Here is a 12,386-nt window from a genome sequence, read left to right as displayed (position 1 = left end):
AATAAACGTTTCACTCAAAAATATGCTTTATAGAAACAATTTGTATTGCAAAATTAAAATAAGTGTCTATTTACTTATTTTACAAATCACACCAAACACTTATGACATTATAGGCAAAACAATAAAGTAACTCAAAAGTTTTGAGGCTACACTGAGTTCCCGAGTACCATTAAGTCTAGATCATGAATTACATTTTTAATGGTAATGCGAGTATATTTTAAACTAATTTTGAAACGAAACATTTGCATATTTTCTAAGTGAAGTAATCCAAAGCAGGAATTTAAAATCATATAGATGGCACTTACGATTAATTTCGGCGTATTGCTGATCCTTTGGCACTAACGAGTGTGGCGCATATGACTTTTATACTGGCAAAATGACGTTATGAATCCGTTAGCGTTGGTAACACTGGCAAGGATCACTTATCAATCGGCAAAATATACAACACCGTCGGTGGTCGGTGCGTCGCGCCTCGCGTGCTAGTCAGAGCGGAGTGCCGGCGTGCGGCGTCGACTCTTGTAAACAAATAGTTGGTGGGGGGCCCGCCAAAAAGCCTGGTCGAATCACGCCGCTCACTTACGTCACTACCAACGATACACAAACTGACCGCTCTTGGAGATTTACCTTCAATTACTCCTAGAGATAAGATTTTGGGCCATGTTTAAGAGTGGCTCGTTATTAAGTATTATTAACATAAATCTGTTTGGGCTTGCACTAGGTAAAATTTACAAGACAGGTGATTGGCAAACATGATAGTGGAAGGATAATATATTTTAAGCATACTGGACATAAACACTTAAACGCAAATTCATTTTAAGGTCATTTCTCAATTCGGTCTATAAAGGGATAAATTTTGTTATAACGTAGCGACAAAAAATCAATCATATAAATACATATACATATAGAACTATTATCTTGTCATTAAGCAGCGGAGCTGTAGTAGAAGAAAAAACCGTTTTACCTTTAAAATAAAAACATAATTTCAAACCGTTCAAAAAGAACATCACTGTCACTGCATTTCTTTTATAAGACAGAAATCCCTTTTAGAACAAATATTATGACGAACAAGTTGTAATAATAATTACTGATAATTGCAGGTAACATACGTAACCTACCTACTTTTAAACATGTTTTCCTAACACAAACGTAACAGGCATCTTAATAAATGTGACTTACATTTTTCTGATATCTAATAGCCAATTATTCATTTCAAACTCAAAAGTAGAAATATAAATGTGCGTGTTTAAGACGAAAGGTGTAAGACGATAACTTGATTTTCGGGATTCTTAATGACTGACAGAATTTATAAATTTAATAGCGGCTTTTGACAAATAACTAATCTTTGACTTGATTTTGCACTAGCTGACCCGTGCCCACTTCGTTGGGCGGAAATTATGATTGTGGTTCGGTTAGTATTGAGTGCTATAAGTTATTCCCTGACTGCAAATTTTATCTAAATAAAATTTCCTTGGTGATAAAACAATTTATTTCTTAATAGATTGACGTGTTGTATATGAAAAAAACCGTCAAATAGAAATATCACCGAATAGATTACGACACGGTCGCGGTTCCATACCTATGTCATATTATCTCTTTAACCATTTTTCAAATTATGTGCAGTAAAAAGGGAAGTCTTTTGTTTTAAACAATTGAGACGACAAGTTTACTTATTGTGATAAGAATTCATAATTGTTGATAATATGACCTAACGATTTAAATTGTTTTTTTTTTTAATATAAAAAACTACTTTTTGTGACTTAAATATAAAAGTTAGACATATGCGGTCGCTGACTTTTTTGTAGGCATTATCAAGCTCTACAACTTTTCTCTAGAACTCAATCATATATATCTCATCGTAAAGACAGCGTTCGTGAGAAACGTTTTCGTTTGACCGTTTTTTCTCCGACTTACTTTGCAAATCCGACTACCTCGAAAGTCTTTTCATATAGCCTATGACACTCACAAATAATGTGGCTTTCTATTGGTAAAATAATTTTCAAAATCGGTTCGGTAGATTACCCCCTACAACCTCATAAACTTTACCTCCTTATAATATTATAGTATATTTTACCTCTTTATAATATTATTGTATATATAGTATAATAGTATAGATAAGTAAATCTATTAAGGGTCGATTGGGATTAAAAACATAACAGAACATTTTTTTCTTAATGAACAAAAAAAAACACGAAATGTCCTCAATTTTTTTTTTTCATTTTTACTTGTAATGGTATAGGGTTATTGAGCCAAAAACTGAATAATTAATTAAATTTACAAATAATCATTGGTCATGTGTAAATTTAAATAATTATTTAGAAATTTTAAATAATTATTTACATATTTAGGTATTTTGTAGTTACCTTTCATTTTATTTTATTATAACTAAAAAAAGCTATTGGCGCTTTCTACAGTTTCTTTTCGAAACGAAAACACAATCCAAGCATCTTATACTTTGCCAAGTTTAAAGTTTCCCAAGATAGTATTTATATCAATTTATTAAATTTTCGTACTGTAAAAAAATCACGAAATAGATGTTGAGCGAAAGAAACCTGGTGAGCGAATAGTACCCTAGCTGGTAATAAGGTAAATCTTACGGTGATGTTGCTTTGGGTGATAAGTAAGAAGCGCCAAATTCTTTTTATATAATTAAATCGTTTAAAATATAATTCTTATCATCTTAAACTCATCTCTGACACATTCATCTTAACAAATTCATCGAAAATGACAGATTAACAACGCAGTAATAATTAAGATAATAAAATATTCTAAGAAAGTATATTGACACAACAATTAAATTAGGCTAGTTATGATCGACTGCTTTCTAAGACACTAGTAGGTATACATTATCTAAATATACCAGCACATTGAATGTTTAGTTATTTAATATTTATTGCTTACTGTAACTAAAGCTAAAATAAAAAGAAAGAAAAATGTAAACGTACCTACTTTGTATGGACAAAGGCGACCTTATCGCTTCCACTAATCACTTCCAGGCAATCTGTTGTAAAAAATAGTTACCGAAAGATAAAAATGGAAAATAATGGCTTTTGTTTATTTTATTTCGACCCTTTCTATATAATTAGTCACTTTGGATTATACAAGTCATATTTGGAAACATACTTTTAGAAACCAATTGTTTTGAAAGATAATTTTTACACATTTTAAAGGTTTTGGTATACTTCAGCTTTAATAAGGCAAATCTTTTCGACCATATTTCTCGACTCGAACTCGTCCATTCGAATTTCGAACTTACAAAAATATATTGTATATACAGAATATAAATAAATTATCTCCTTACACGAGTAGTTTAGTAAGTGGGTCATACCGTTCCTATAGTCTGATCGTGACCACATTGGATGTAAATCTGCCAAAACGTCGAATATAAGAGGTATAATTGAAGTATTACAGGATACGGTTATAGAACATCGACGTTTTCTGTATATGGACCGTTCGTTTTCATAGATCGATGTGAAATAGCAATAGTTATCGTATTTTTTTTTTAAGAAAAGAAGTATTTTAAAAAATATTATTGCAATAATTATAATTAGATTAGATTATTGTATATTATATATACATATAGTATGCTGAAGAGTTTATCAATTTAAACACGCTAATCGCGGGATTTTCAAGTCTAATTTGTTTTTTTTTTACGTTAGATAGACTATTTATATACACATTATGCTACGAATTACAGGGCAGTGTTATTTTATATAATATATTGTTTTAATGTATTCTCTAACTACTTGCTCGCTATTTACATATTGCTTATAACTAGGAGCGATTGAGTCGTACAGTTTTGGTTTTTCGTTTTTATAACAGAAATATTCATATACAGATATTGCTGTAAGACAGGCAATTTCAATAGAAGTATACCTACTCAAAGCTTCCAAATAAAGAAACTTAACCATTAAGCATTCATTTCGATTTATACGTCTGACAGAATCTAGTTAAATAAACTATAGATACTTGTACTTGCAAACATCATTGTACACAATTTTTAAAAAAGTTGTTAATTAATGGTCTAGTCCAGACCCGTAAACCCGTAGATTACAAGACACATTCAACTCAACTCCTTACAAGAATAATTCCAACTTCCAAAGCACAGACAAATGGAATATATGTAAAAAAACGTAATGAACGCGAACACAACCGATACTGCAACGATTTGAACGCTATATGTTTAACGCGATAACAGAGCCTAAATTGGATCTGAGAACGTTTATATCCTCCGATAAAAATTTCAAATCTAAGTCTCATTTTGAGCAATGTTACAGGATTATTAAATTTAAAATATTTTTACACAATTTAGAGACTATTCTAAATTTAATGTTTAATTTTAATTATTTAAGAAAATATAATTTAATCATATATATACAACAAAAATGTCTGTTTCAGACTTTATATTATATTCGTCACGCATCGATTATTCGGATTGTTTACAATAATAATAATAATAATAATTTGGTACATTATTCACACACGGCCATCTGATCCCAAACTAAGCAGAGCTTGTACTATGGAAACCAGAAAACTGATATACTACATATACTACTTTTCTTTTGTAAATACATACTTATATAGATAATTACACCCAGACTCAGGACAAACAGACATATTCATGCACACAAATGTCTGTCCTGGGTGGGAATCGAACCCACGATCTGCGGCGTGAAAGGCAAGTATCTACCAACCACGCCAACCGGCCCGTCAATAAAACTTAAAACAACACATGCCGAGCATCAGGTAATCAGTACTAGAAAAATCGTATATAATATAAAATAAAAAATATATATAAAATACATATTCACTAAAATCACTGTTTTGGTATACTTTATATTAATTAAAATCCCTCATAAGAAAGACGTAAAATATTATAATTTACAAATGCACTAACCAAGACGCAAGGCTGTTTTCTTGAAATAATAAGAATTAGTAAAAAAAATACGAGAAGCATATGACACACGTCAGGTGCATACCGTATCGGAAGATGGAGACGGTCCACGACGTATTTACGACACCAGAAAGGCAGAATTATTGCCACCTAACCTAGCGCATTAGACGAGTTATCTAGAGAGGAGCGAACACAAAACCACTTTTTGCTTTACTCGGTATTACATAGTGAATGTGGTCAAAGACTCGCTTCGTATTGCAGTTTTTGTTCACCGTGGGACGGATTACTTGGTTTAAAAATAAACAGTGTAGATATTGTAACAAGATTTCTACTTTAGCAAGACGCTTGTTTAATTTTCACAATAAAAATTGAAATATCTATTGCATTATTTTATGTTAGAACAGAAAAATATTAATACATTTCCTTATAAGTTTAAGTTTGATATTTTTAAACTTATCAAGACAAAACAAAAAAACTAGTTTCTAATGTGTTCTTAATCACCGAATAAGCATTCTACCATTACACATTCCTTTAAATTTTTTATTCAGATAACATTCTTGCTAGTTAACGCACAAAAATAAGACATTTAAATTATCTTAATAACAAAGTTTGAAATTAAATCTATCCAACCATATAAATAAAATGAATGTTTGTACTGTATGCGTTCCTAATCTATTGATCCGATTGTGATAAACGCTTAGTATGTTATTCTATGTAAGCCTTAAAAGCATGGCCTAAATAAAACCAGTATTTTCCTTTTTATGTTTGTCCTTTAATATAAACATTTTATGTAGACTTTTATTCAACGCGTGCGAAGCCGGGACGGAATCTCGATCGATCCACTACAAATATGAATTTCATGTGAATCCAAAAACGGGACAATAAATAAGATCCTGAAATTATACCGTTATGACCTAAACACATTCTCCTTGAACTTAAAATATCAACTACTATGAATTTCATAAGTCGACAATATCTTGTTATTCTAAGTCTACCTCGTTATACAGAAATAACATTCATAATGGAATTGTTTACATTATTATATACAAAAAAGCGACAGCGTTTTTTATCGTTCGTGTTTATCCTAATGTTATGACCAAAATGGCTCAGTGAATAGAAGACGTGGCTCTTGACCGAAGCTCGTGAATTCAAATCCAGACAACAACACTAGACATTCACATGCTTAATTCCTCCATAGTTTATTTATATACTTCTAAATTCAATTTTTTTTATATTTATATGCATATAAAAAATGGAAATATATAGATTAATGGATGAATGTATTTTCTGTTGAGAAAATAACATTTATTTATTACATAGAAACATCTTTTGAATTATATTATATGTTTATGATCAATTTAATAAGAAGATATACATTGCTATCCAATATATATATATTGAGATACATAAAACTAAAACGAAAACAGACGCTATGTAAAACCGCCGCCGTCCATCGATAGGCGTTAACAATTTGTTAGTACAAAATGATTTTTAAAGGGTCTATGAAAGTCAATACGTGTCAACAAGAGATCACAATTCTGCGATTCAAATATTAAACAATGACGCAGTGTTCGCTTTTAATATTAATGTTGAATATAAAATAGTTGAAATTTATCAACATCTGATCTCATTGGATAGTGGATATCTCTCAGGGTTGCTATAGTAATATAATAGAGTTTCAATGTTTTATACACCAGAAACCGCGACTTATGATTTTTTCATAGTCTTACTACACATTCCAATATATAAAATATGTTATATGGTAACCTTCAATCTCGTCAACATGTCTGAGTTTCCGTAAATTAATTTCGTATTATTTACATAATGAAGGCAATAGACAAACTACACAATATGATTCGAAAGTTTGTAAAGCATTGAGTTATAAAATAATTTTAAAATTAGGGTACCAATAAGTATTGACCTACCTGAAAATATGTACCAAACGGACCATAACCAGTAACTAGAATCACCTGTTCCGCAAATATTTATACAAAATAAAATGTAATGAGAAAGGCAAAATAAATATCCTCGAATCTGATCTATAAACAAACTCATACATGAGGATTGTAGTTTAAATTGCATTCAGAATATTCAAGTTACCGAGTCCATATTTATTTCCACATTATATTGTACCATTACGATAAAAACCGCAGTAAAACTGAGCACTAACTTAAATCCACCTGAATGACTTGGAATGGGTCATTTCAGTACAAAAGAGTGTTTTCGTCTTTTTTCACGCGTACGTGATGGGTCAACCAAGGTGTGTTCAACTTTTTTGCAATTAATTTGGGGTCGTAGATACATTGTTCTCGATTGTTGTCGGTTACTTTATTAACAACATATAATGAACGTTCGGAGAAACTATAAATATCAAGCTACAAAAAGTACTTATTCTGTCTTTGTTCTGTTCTTGAATAACTAGAGGCTACACGAAAAGTATTTTAAAAAGAATTAAAGTATAGTATCTATTGCAAACTTGTTATTGACTTATATACTTCTAAGGTTGTTATTCGGCAGCCATATCTAGAACCAGTTTCTTTAAATACCCGACTCATCGAATGTGATCTATGCGTTACATAACTATACCTAATTTAGGAAACATCTCATGCATGTAATTTTCGTATAATATTTAATATTTTCGTAGCTTTCTTTATACATACAATATAAGTGTTCGTTCCCTAAAAATTACGCCCAAGAGTTTATTCATTGATTTATAATAATATCAGCGCCTCCAATATCCTAATTAAAGCCACATGTCAGTATCAAGAAAAACACTTGTAATTGAAACAGATTGACATTATATAAATTGTAAATGACGAATTGATCATACCGTTCTTTCGGTAAAAGCGTGTTCGTATTGGGCCATATTGATTCTGATTGGTATAAGTGGTTTTTTGTTTAAGTAATGATTTAGAAGAGGACATCTTCAAAGTTAATGTGATACCTTCTGGAACCGAGCCATTATTGGAATATAAATTATTTTTGAATTTCGAATTCATTAAAACTAAATTGTTACTGAAAAATTAATGTCACAGTCAAGGAGAATTGCTAAGAGTAAGCTAGTAATGGACAAATCTAAAATCCAAGACGGATTTTTAAGTTTTTCAATTATTAATTTATCAAGCAATCTGGTATGAAAAAGAAACGATGACCAAAATTTTCCAAATGATTAGATTAGAAAACTCGAACTTTTAGATGCCACTAAATGATATCTGGATAACAAAATTACCGTGGGAAATAAAATAGCCTCCTATAGCAAGTAGCAAGTAATTATAAACCATTACACATTTTTAAGATCAATTACGAATGAGACTTCTGACAGTTAATGATAAAATAAATCATGACAACGTGAGCGAAATTCTTTAAATCAAGTTTGATTAAACAAAACGAATTTTCGTTATGATAAAATGTATTTATTATTTTTGGAATTTTATAGTAAAACCTTAATTTCCGTTAACCCGTTCTTAAGAAACGCCGATTTGGTGGCAATAATAAAGGTCTGTGTCCCTCAATACCCTACATTTGGACGTTTGTACAAAAAGTTAAAGTTGAAGAACATCTACAGAAAGAGAGCATCGTGAAAGATGACCGTTGACGACCCACCCCGGAAATGTGAAACACGTTAATCTAATGTTAACACATCGAAGAGCCATCAGACAGATAAGGATCTTATATGGTAGCATTTTTCAGCATTCAGCTACAGATGAAGTGTGTCACAAAGCGTCACCATTACTTTTTGACTATAAAGCGATCGTACTCGACACGGAGAAGATTCAAAGTCGCAAAGTCAGCGCAACAATTTGTGGTTATATAGTGATCCTGGAAGAGGAAGTAACTACTACAAGCTTTTCTATTATATTCTCACAGAAAAAAATACATTGGAGGAAACGACAATCACTGACTCGCAAAGCCAAAGTTGCAACAGAATTGAGTATCCGGTTTGAATTATTTGAACACCGAACCTATTCGTCGTGAGCCGCTATAGAATCCTCTTTAATAAGTCAAAACATTTTTTTTTCTAAAAGTAACTATATTTCAAAGTAAATGAAATTGTAACTAAAAACGTTTTATTTTGATTGTTATCATTATGTTTATATATCACAATTAAATATTATATACTAAATGTTCTTTAAATTATCATTTTAAGCCTCAAAACGCATGAGCTGTCTATCGTTTGTTAGCCATTTGCTAAATATTTTCTTCTGTATGGGACATATAATATTCTGCTTATTCGTTACTATTATATAGATATGCCTTGTGCTCGGAAGATGTAGGTACTCGGTGTTATTTCTTTTAATTTAAACACTAAATAAAAGGAATTTTCGTCACTTATTCATCACTTATTTTTTGATCGCAGGATTTATATCATCTATTGTACCGTGATACATAAGTACATATTTAATATTATATACTTCACATGCAGGATATGCGTGATGTAGATAAAATAGGTATGTATTTTTATACTACAAATGTTGTTAGTCTAATCTTTGCGATGATCTTCAATGAGAGAATGAAAAAGTATGCCATACGTATTATTCACAACTTGCAGATAACTGTTCCATAACTACTTAAGACGTTTTACGTATAATAATAGTAGAATAAATTGAGGCCATCGTATGGTTTAAATAAAAAATTATATATTATTTTAATGAGAAGTCGAAACGTTTGGAAATAGCTGTCACTGGTACGAAAAATGATAGAATATAATTATCATTTGTTAACTATATTAGGTTATTAGAAGTTTTATTACCGCTTGATGATCTCTTTTATCGAAACCGTTAAGATCAGTCTAAGTGATTTGTCAAAAAGTAACCTTGAAACCTAATCAAATTCAATATTACTTTTGAGATTTAATATTTCTGTTTATTATAAATAAGTCTGTATGAGTTTTGTTTTTCTGTAAGTGTGATAGAAATGCAACATCGAAATACAAAAACGAAACGACGTACGAATTATATTTTTTCATTACCTTAGTATTTATCCATATACATCTTTCATAATTTTTGTCTTTAATTATCACTCGATTATTATAAATATGATGGAAGATTAGTTTATTATAAATGTATTTTTCCAATAAAAATCTTGGAACTAAAAAATAAAGCTGACACGATAGTTTACGCTTTCTGCTTAGGAAAGTGAAATGGTGAATAGAATGAGGTAACGTGGGCGCCGAAGCCACAAAGCTAGTGTCGGACATCTAGCTCCACTCACTTTCGTTGAGGCTTAGGTAACCATCACACATATCATCATGTTTCCTCTGGCAAATAAGATACATAATTCCTCCTTTCGTAAATTTAGTTTTGGTTTGTTATAAATACTACTACTTACCTCAAAAACAATAAATGTTCTTTTCTAAGTTAATATTTAATTCAACTTTAGAATGGTCAATTATTTAATTTCTGACGTAATATTGCATTATTTTTAAAGTGATTTACACAAAATATTGAGTATTTGAGATAAACCAAGTTACATGATGATCAGAGAAAAACTGTTGACCATTGATTGATATCAGAAAATTATAATAAATTAAAATGATCTAAATGTGATCTAAAGTATAGCATTTTAAAACTAATCAGAAACATACTCAAAAGCTCTTTAGTGAAAAAATTATAACAACATTTTTCTAGTTAAATAACTTGATGTACTTAAAACATTGATGTAGTCATAATGAATCAAAATAAAGCTTTAAATCATTCAGAATTGGTGCAATTATTCAGGCTATAAGTTAGCTAGTGGAAAATGAGGATTTAGGCAAATTGAACTTAATATGCATTCCCACAATGGGTTAATGATGGCTTCTACTTGGTACTATCGACATTCAGCATGAAGATTAAGATTTCATAAAGTGATCAAAAATAGTTAAATTTTGGTACTTATACCTTATATATAACTGTTTTTTATATGTGTAATATGAAAGCAGGTGAATAATAGGGTATAATAAGAGTTATAATATCATGGTAAAAAGTTCCCATTTCTCCTAGACCTAAATTCTATATATTTTATACATACTATCTATATAGTTTATACATACATATGTCTTAAATATTTTCATTATAAATATTAAACATTTTTTTCACTACCTACTAACACTTAATATACAAATTAAGTTTTTATGTGGCTCATGTGTATAAACAAGATTACACCAAAACAAGGTATTTGTTTTTACATACTTGCTAATGGACATGTGAACTACTACCCAGAATATAGAATAAATTTCAAAACCAATGGTATTGCAGTGAACACATACAAACAATATTCAAGCAACACAAGTAAACCTACAAGAACATATAAAAATAATTATTTATTATTATTATTAAATAATTTTATTGCACACTTCAAGGAAAGAAAAAGACAAATACAAGTAAAAAAGAAAAACAAAAACAAAAGCTTAAGAATAGTCATACTATTATCTGGTATATTGTTTAACACTTTGTTAAGAGATTAAAAACAGGCTCGGTTAAATAAAAATTCTATATTTCAAAATTATTATTAGGTCTTAAAACATTAAACAAAATAGTATTTCAGTCATGTATATTACATAATATTACATTTTAATTTTAATGATATGAAAGTATCTTCCACCTATTATTTAATTTAAGTATTAGATAAATATAACAAAATAATAATTACAAACAAAAATAATTAAAAATTAAAAATTTGTATGTTATAAGATTCAATTTTATTAATTGAGGTTTGTTGGTAAATTACTTAAAATTTAGAAATTTACTATTCACACTTGAATATAATATTATAATATGAAGGAAAACGTACCTTTAAAACCGAGGGCTCACTGAAGGATAGCAGTCACTCTCATTACTTTTACTTTCTGGCCAGCTAGCTATGATATAAAATATTTAGCACCGATTCTACGAGTGACCACGATTACTGCAACACTAATTACGAATGCAACGATAGTAACACCAGCAAAATTATTCTCAGAATACACTAAATTAACAATTTGTTTTATATTGTACGATACTACTTCACTTATAGCCGAATTGGTAACTAATTCATTACCGCAACAAGAATGCATCACAAATAACGAATTAACATTGAATTCCAACAGAAATAATATAATTTATTTATGTAAAAAAATTGTTTATAGAATTAGCTAATAATTTAATTACAATTTTGACCTAAATAATTTATTATCGGCATGTAAACACCTGAGAATGACAAAATGAAACTTTGACAGAACATGGTTATGTTGCTAGAGCTTAAAGATACAAAATATAAGGAATCTTTCAAAGATTAAAGATATTAAAATAAAAAGAAACATTACGGAATATAGTTTTGTCCAAATTATAATTATGTTTATGATGGATAATGTAAATAAATGAGCAGTCATATCTACGTTTTTTTTTTGTAATAAAATCGTACATAAAATTTTATTTTAATATGTAATCATTTATAAACAGTCAATTATCTCAATTACATAATGAATATGATTATTAAAACAGATACGGTCAACGCTATATTATTATTACATTATTTG

At 29.6% G+C, this 12,386-nt stretch overlaps 1 protein-coding gene across 2 annotated transcripts in view; it reads right to left on the bottom strand.

The window, feature by feature from the left end:
• LOC126768833 (solute carrier organic anion transporter family member 74D-like) overlaps positions 1–12,031 on the bottom strand; it is a 58,000-nt gene extending 45,969 nt beyond the window's left edge. Inside the window, exon 1 of one of the 2 annotated variants that reach the window (XM_050487193.1) lies at positions 11,663–12,031. The gene's annotated coding sequence lies outside the window, so the exon portion shown is untranslated. Of the gene's footprint in view, positions 1–305; positions 476–11,662 lie in introns of those variants that run through there. The other variant, XM_050487202.1, reaches the window with a different exon arrangement.
• Between the last annotated feature and the right edge of the window lie 355 nt (positions 12,032–12,386).

This window comes from Nymphalis io, chromosome 1, assembly GCF_905147045.1.
Source record: "Nymphalis io chromosome 1, ilAglIoxx1.1, whole genome shotgun sequence".
In the NCBI taxonomy this organism is placed as follows: Eukaryota; Metazoa; Arthropoda; class Insecta; order Lepidoptera; family Nymphalidae; genus Nymphalis; species Nymphalis io.
Note: the sequence above shows the minus strand (reverse complement) of the source record. Positions and strands in the feature narration are given on the sequence as shown.